Here is a 7,881-nt window from a genome sequence, read left to right as displayed (position 1 = left end):
CCTTTGGGTTATGAGCCCAACACGCTTCCTCTGCGCCAAAGTGCTAGCTCAAACGCAACATCTCCCACCGACACACTCAAACGCCCAGAATTAAACCAAACGCAACCAGCCGCAATCGCACGCACGCACTCACCCCAATCAGACAATCCACATTCAAAACAACCCTCTCAAGCCTTCGATAGACTCCCCGAACGTTGATGCCGACGGTGCACCTCGATAACGTCGCTGTCGTCTTCCAGTGCTTGTCGATGTTTTGGCAACGAAATCACCGCTCACACAACCCAACCGAACGTCCCAAAAGCCGTTCGAGCGTTCCAAAATGAAAACTACATCACCTCGAACCGCTCGTCGCATCCGTTGCTTGATCTCGATGATCACTAAATAAAGACTTGTTTTTGGCGCTTGTGAATTGGTGTGGCTGTTGGAGACGGGGGTATAGCGGCGAAAGACTAGACGCGCGCTTTACGACCGAGCAAAGTCTGTAGAAGCAGCAAAAGAGCTGTTACTGCTAGCACTGGGCTCACGCGCGCAAAAGATAGCACTTGTTGGTCTCGATCCAACGACCTATGGGTTATGAGCCCAACACGCTTCCTCTGCGCCAAAGTGCTAGCTCAAACGCAACATCTCCCACCGACACACTCAAACGCCCAGAATTAAACCAAACGCAAACAGCCGCAATCGCACGCACGCACTCACCCCAATCAGACATCCAAAACAACCCTCTCAAGCCTTCGATAGACCCTTCGAACGTTGATGCCGACGGTGCACCTCGACAACGTCGCTGTCGTCTTCCAGCGCTTGTCGATGTTTTGGCAACGAAATCACCGCTCACACAGCCCAACCGAACGTCTCAAAAGCCGTTCGAGCGTTCCAAAATGAAAACTACACCACCTCGAGCCGCTTGTCGCATCCGTTGCTTGATCTCGATGGTCACTAAATAAAGACTTGTTTTTGGCGTTTGTGAATTGGTGTGGCTGTTGGAGACGTGGATATAGCGGCAAAAGATTAGACGCGCGCTTAACGACCGAGCAAAGTCTGTAGAAGCAGCAAAAGAGCTGTTACTGCTAGCACTGGGCTCACGCGCGCAAAAGATAGCACTTGTTGGTCTCGATCCAACGACCTTTGGGTTATGAGCCCAACACGCTTCCTCTGCGCCAAAGTGCTAGCTCAAACACAACATCTCCCACCGACACACTCAAACGCCCAGAATTAAACCAAACGCAAACAGCCGCAATCGCACGCACGCACTTACCCCAATCAGACAATCCACATCCAAAACAACCCTCTCAAGCCTTCGATAGACTCCCCGAACGTTGATGCCGACGGTGCACCTCGATAACGTCGCTGTCGTCTTCCAGCGCTTGTCGATGTTTTGGCAACGAAATCACCGCTCACACAACCCAACCGAACGTCCCAAAAGCCGTTCGAGCGTTCCAAAATGAAAACTACATCACCTCGAGTCGCTCGTCGCATCCGTTGCTTGATCTCGATGATCACTAAATAAAGACTTGTTTTTGGCGTTTGTGAATTGGTGTGGCTGTCGGAGACGGGGATATAGCGGCAAAAGACTAGACTCGCGCCTTACGACCGATCAAAGTCTGTAGAAGCAGCAAAAGAGCTGTTACTGCAAGCAGTGGGCTCACGCGCGCAAAAGATAGCACTTGTTGGTCTCGATCCAACGACCTTTGGGTTATGAGCCCAACACGCTTCCTCTGCGCCAAAGTGCTAGCTCAGACGCAACATCTCCCACCGACACACTGAAACGCCCAGAGTTAAACCAAACGCAAACAGCCGCAATCGCACGCACGCACTCACCCCAATCAGACAATCCACATCCAAAACAACCCTCTAAAGCCTTCGATAGACTCCCAGAACGTTGATGCCGACGGTGCACCTCGATAACGTCGCTGTCGTCTTCCAGCGCTTGTCGATGTTTTGGCAACGAAATCACCGCTCACACAACCCAACCGAACGTCCCAAAAGCCGTTCGAGCGTTCCAAACTGAAAAGTACATCACCTCGAACCGCTCGTCGCATCCGTTGCTTGATCTCGATGATCACTAAATAAAGACTTGTTTTTGGCGCTTGTGAATTGGTGTGGCTGTTGGAGACGGGGGTATAGCGGCAAAAGACTAGACTCGCGCTTTACGACCGAGCAAAGTCTGTAGAAGCAGCAAAAGAGCTGTTACTGCAAGCACTGGGCTCACGCGCGCAAAAGATAGCACTTGTTGGTCTCGATCCAACGACCTTTGGGTTATGAGCCCAACACGCTTCCTCTGCGCCAAAGTGCTAGCTCAAACGCAACATCTCCCACCGACACACTCAAACGCCCAGAATTAAACCAAACGCAAACAGCCGCAATCGCACGCACGCACTTACCCCAATCAGACAATCCACATCCTAAACAACCCTCTCAAGCCTTCGATAGACTCCTCGAACGTTGATGCCGACGGTGCACCTCGATAACGTCGCTGTCGTCTTCCAGCGCTTGTCGATGTTTTGGCAACGAAATCACCGCTCACACAACCCAACCGAACGTCCCAAAAGCCGTTCGAGCGTTCCAAAATGAAAACTACATCACCTCGAGTCGCTCGTCGCATCCGTTGCTTGATCTCGATGATCACTAAATAAAGACTTGTTTTTGGCGTTTGTGAATTGGTGTGGCTGTCGGAGACGGGGATATAGCGGCAAAAGACTAGACTCGCGCCTTACGACCGATCAAAGTCTGTAGAAGCAGCAAAAGAGCTGTTACTGCAAGCACTGGGCTTACGCGCGCAAAAGATAGCACTTGTTGGTCTCGATCCAACGACCTTTGGGTTATGAGCCCAACACGCTTCCTCTGCGCCAAAGTGCTAGCTCAAACGCAACATCTCCCACCGACACACTCAAACGCCCAGAATTAAACCAAACGCAAACAGCCGCAATCGCACGCACGCACTCACCCCAATCAGACAATCCACATTCAAAACAACCCTCTCAAGCCTTCGATAGACTCCCCGAACGTTGATGCCGACGGTGCACCTCGATAACGTCGCTGTCGTCTTCCAGCGCTTGTCGATGTTTTGGCAACGAAATCACCGCTCACACAACCCAACCGAACGTCCCAAAAGCCGTTCGAGCGTTCCAAACTGAAAACTACATCACCTCGAACCGCTCGTCGCATCCGTTGCTTGATCTCGATGATCACTAAATAAAGACTTGTTTTTGGCCTTTGTGAATTGGTGTGGCTGTCGGAGACGGGGGTATAGCGGCAAAAGACTAGACTCGCGCTTTACGACCGAGCAAAGTCTGTAGAAGCAGCAAAAGAGCTGTTACTGCAAGCAGTGGGCTCACGCGCGCAAAAGATAGCACTTGTTGGTCTCGATCCAACGACCTTTGGGTTATGAGCCCAACACGCTTCCTCTGCGCCAAAGTGCTAGCTCAAACGCAACATCTCCCACCGACACACTCGAACGCCCAGAATTAAACCAAACGCAACCAGCCGCAATCGCACGCACGCACTCACCCCAATCAGACAATCCACATTCAAAACAACCCTCTCAAGCCTTCGATAGACTCCCCGAACGTTGATGCCGACGGTGCACCTCGATAACGTCGCTGTCGTCTTCCAGTGCTTGTCGATGTTTTGGCAACGAAATCACCGCTCACACACCCCAACCGAACGTCCCAAAAGCCGTTCGAGCGTTCCAAAATGAAAACTACATCACCTCGAACCGCTCGTCGCATCCGTTGCTTGATCTCGATGATCACTAAATAAAGACTTGTTTTTGGCGCTTGTGAATTGGTGTGGCCGTTGCGGAGAGCGGGTATTTGAGCGCAAGGATTAGACGCGGGTTTAAGGACCGAGCAGATTGTGTGGAAGCCAGCAAAGAAGTGTTATTGCAGCCACGGGGTCTCAGCGCACACAAAAGAATAAGCATTGTGTGGGTTCTAGATCCAAGCGACTTTTGGGTTATGAGCCCAACACGCTTCCTCTGCGCCAAAGTGCTAGCTCAAACGCAACATCTCCCACCGACACACTCAAACGCCCAGAATTAAACCATACGCAAACAGCCGCAATCGCACGCACGCACTCACCCCAATCAGACAATCCACATCCAAAACAACCCTCTCAAGCCTTCGATAGACTCCCCGAACGTTGATGCCGACGGTGCACCTCGATAACGTCGCTGTCGTCTTCCAGCGCTTGTCGATGTTTTGGCAGCGAAATCACCGCTCACACAACCCAACCGAACGTCCCAAAAGCCGTTCGAGCGTTCCAAAATGATAACTACATCACCTCGAACCGCTCGTCGCATCCGTTGCTTGATCTCGATGATCACTAAATAAAGACTTGTTTTTGGTGCTTGTGAATTGGTGTGGCTGTCGGAGACGGGGATATAGCGGCAAAAGACTAGACTCGCGCTTTACGACCGAGCAAAGTCTGTAGAAGCAGCAAAAGAGCTGTTACTGCAAGCACTGGGCTCACGCGCACAAAAGATAGCACTTGTTGGTCTCGATCCAACGACTTTTGGGTTATGAGCCCAACACGCTTCTTCTGCGCCAAAGTGCTAGCTCAAACGCAACATCTCCCACCGACACACTCAAACGCCCAGAATCAAACCATACGCAAACAGCCGCAATCGCACGCACGCACTCACCCCAATCAGACAACCAAAACAACCCTCTCAAGCCTTCGATAGACCCTTCGAACGTTGATGCCGACGGTGCACCTCGACAACGTCGCTGTCGTCTTCCAGCGTTTGTCGATGTTTTGGCAACGAAATCACCGCTCACACACCCCAACCGAACGTCCCAAAAGCCGTTCGAGCGTTCCAAAATGAAAACTACACCACCTTGAGCCGCTCGTCGCATCCGTTGCTTGATCTGGATGGTCTCTAAATAAAGACTTGTTTTTGGCGTTTGTGAATTGGTGTGGCTGTTGGAGACGTGGATATAGCGGCAAAGACTAGACGCGCGCTTAACGACCGAGCAAAGTCTGTAGAAGCAGCAAAAGAGCTGTTACTGCAAGCACTGGGCTCACGCGCACAAAAGATAGCACTTGTTGGTCTCGATCCAACGACTTTTGGGTTATGAGCCCAACACGCTTCTTCTGCGCCAAAGTGCTAGCTCAAACGCAACATCTCCCACCGACACACTCAAACGCCCAGAATTAAACCAAACGCAAACAGCCGCAATCGCACGCACGCACTCACCCCAATCAGACAATCCACATCCAAAACCACCTTCTCAAGCCTTCGATAGACTCCCCGAACGTTGATGCCGACGGTGCACCTCGATAACGTCGCTGTCGTCTTCCAGTGCTTGTCGATGTTTTGGCAACGAAATCACCGCTCACACACCCCAACCGAACGTCCCAAAAGCCGTTCGAGCGTTCCAAAATGAAAACTACATCACCTCGAACCGCTCATCGCATCCGTTGCTTGATCTCGATGATCACTAAATAAAGACTTGTTTTTGGCGCTTGTGAATTGGTGTGGCTGTTGGAGACGTGGATATAGCGGCAAAAGATTAGACGCGCGCTTAACGACCGAGCAAAGTCTGTAGAAGCAGCAAAAGAGCTGTTACTGCTAGCACTGGGCTCACGCGCGCAAAAGATAGCACTTGTTGGTCTCGATATAACAACCTTTGGGTTATGAGCCCAACACGCTTCCTCTGCGCCAAAGTGCTAGCTCAAACGCAACATCTCCCACCGACACACTCAAACGCCCAGAATTAAACCAAACGCAAACAGCCGCAATCGCACGCACGCACTCACCCCAATCAGACAATCCACATCCAAAACAACCCTCTCAAGCCTTCGATAGACTCCCCGAACGTTGATGCCGACGGTGCACCTCGATAACGTCGCTGTCGTCTTCCAGCGCTTGTCGATGTTTTGGCAGCGAAATCACCGCTCACACAACCCAATCGAACGTCCCAAAAGCCGTTCGAGCGTTCCAAAATGAAAAGTACATCACCTCGAACCGCTCGTCGCATCCGTTGCTTGATCTCGATGATCACTAAATAAAGACTTGTTTTTGGCGCTTGTGAATTGGTGTGGCTGTTGGAGACGGGGGTATAGCGGCAAAAGACTAGACTCGCGCTTTACGACCGAGCAAAGTCTGTAGAAGCAGCAAAAGAGCTGTTACTGCAAGCACTGGGCTCACGCGCGCAAAAGATAGCACTTGTTGGTCTCGATCCAACGACCTTTGGGTTATGAGCCCAACACGCTTCCTCTGCGCCAAAGTGCTAGCTCAAACGCAACATCTCCCACCGACACACTCAGACGCCCAGAATTAAACCAAACGCAAACAGCCGCAATCGCACGCACGCACTCACCCCAATCAGACAATCCACATCCAAAACAACCCTCTCAAGCCTTCGATAGACTCCCAGAACGTTGATGCCGACGGTGCACCTCGATAACGTCGCTGTCGTCTTCCAGCGCTTGTCGATGTTTTGGCAGCGAAATCACCGCTCACACAACCCAACCGAACGTCCCAAAAGCCGTTCGAGCGTTCCAAAATGATAACTACATCACCTCGAACCGCTCGTCGCATCCGTTGCTTGATCTCGATGATCACTAAATAAAGACTTGTTTTTGGCGCTTGTGAATTGGTGTGGCTGTTGGAGACGGGGGTACAAAATACACAGAATACACAAAATCACCCTTACCATTTAGTAGATCCAAGTCCATGGCCTTTTGTTATTTCATTTGGGCTTTTTTTTTTAACTTTTGGTGGTGCTATGTATTTACATGGTTATATAGGTAGTAATTTTTTAACTTTAACAGGTTTTTTAATGGTTATTTTAACTATGTATACATGGTTTCGTGATATAGTTAGAGAAGCTGTATATGAAGGTCAACATACAAAACAAGTACAATTAGGTTTAAGAAATGGTATGCTTTTATTTATTTTTAGTGAATTACTATTTTTTATTAGTTTTTTTGGGGGTATTATAAAATCTGATTACCAAACATGCTTGAAGATTTACTTTGGGAAGTCGACGGAGCGCAAGGCCGATATCAAGTCTGCTGTGACCTGGAACAAAGAAGAAAATATATTTATGGTTTGTGTGACTGGCTACAGCACAAGCCGCAGCCATCGCATCGACCGCACTGTCTACGAAAACCACCCGTCTATGCGGCGCGTCGATTCTGCTTGTGTTTGTGGACGTGCTACAATCGACGGGTTCCATGCCCAAGCGAATCATGCAGTTTGCGAGAAAACAGGTACAGATAGTTACGTTTTTGATAGTATTTCATTAGCTTACATTTCTTATGAATGTGTATATAGGCCAGAATGTGACACTCCGTGACGTCCACGACACCGTTGCCAAAATGAGAGAGGAGCGGCGTGGCACGGGCACAGTAGAACAGCGAATTCAAGGACTCCTGCGTGGATTTTATGTGCGGCGATTTAACTTTATGGAGGGGTGGAGATTTTTTCGCTTTGACGTCAAAAATAATCAGAATTAAACTTTAAAATATACTAGAAAAAGCGCAAACGGAGCTTAATCGAGAAGTATATCACTAAAAGCATTTTCGTGTTCATACAAATCCTCATACGAACTCATTTTAACCAAACATTGACCAATCACACATGCGAGGGTTTATTTAAAGAAAACCTAACTGTAAATTATTTTCCGGCCGGAGAAGTGCTAACGAACAAGCTTAAAGTTGGCCAATTGCACTTATTAACAAGGGCTTTTAAATAACTTTAAATCTCTAAAATTGAAAAAATATTGAGCTCACAACACTCCTAAATGTATCGTCATTTCGAGGGCCCATTAATGGAGATAATATTTTTGAGCGACCACAACTTCTTCAGTTTTAAGCGTTCTGTAGCTTAGAAGGGCTCATGCGATAGAGGATACGCCCCGCTTTTGTTTAAGTGCT

The sequence above is a fragment of the Phytophthora infestans genome, genomic scaffold (assembly GCF_000142945.1).
Source record: "Phytophthora infestans T30-4 supercont1.168 genomic scaffold, whole genome shotgun sequence".
In the NCBI taxonomy this organism is placed as follows: Eukaryota; Oomycota; class Peronosporomycetes; order Peronosporales; family Peronosporaceae; genus Phytophthora; species Phytophthora infestans.
Note: the sequence above shows the minus strand (reverse complement) of the source record.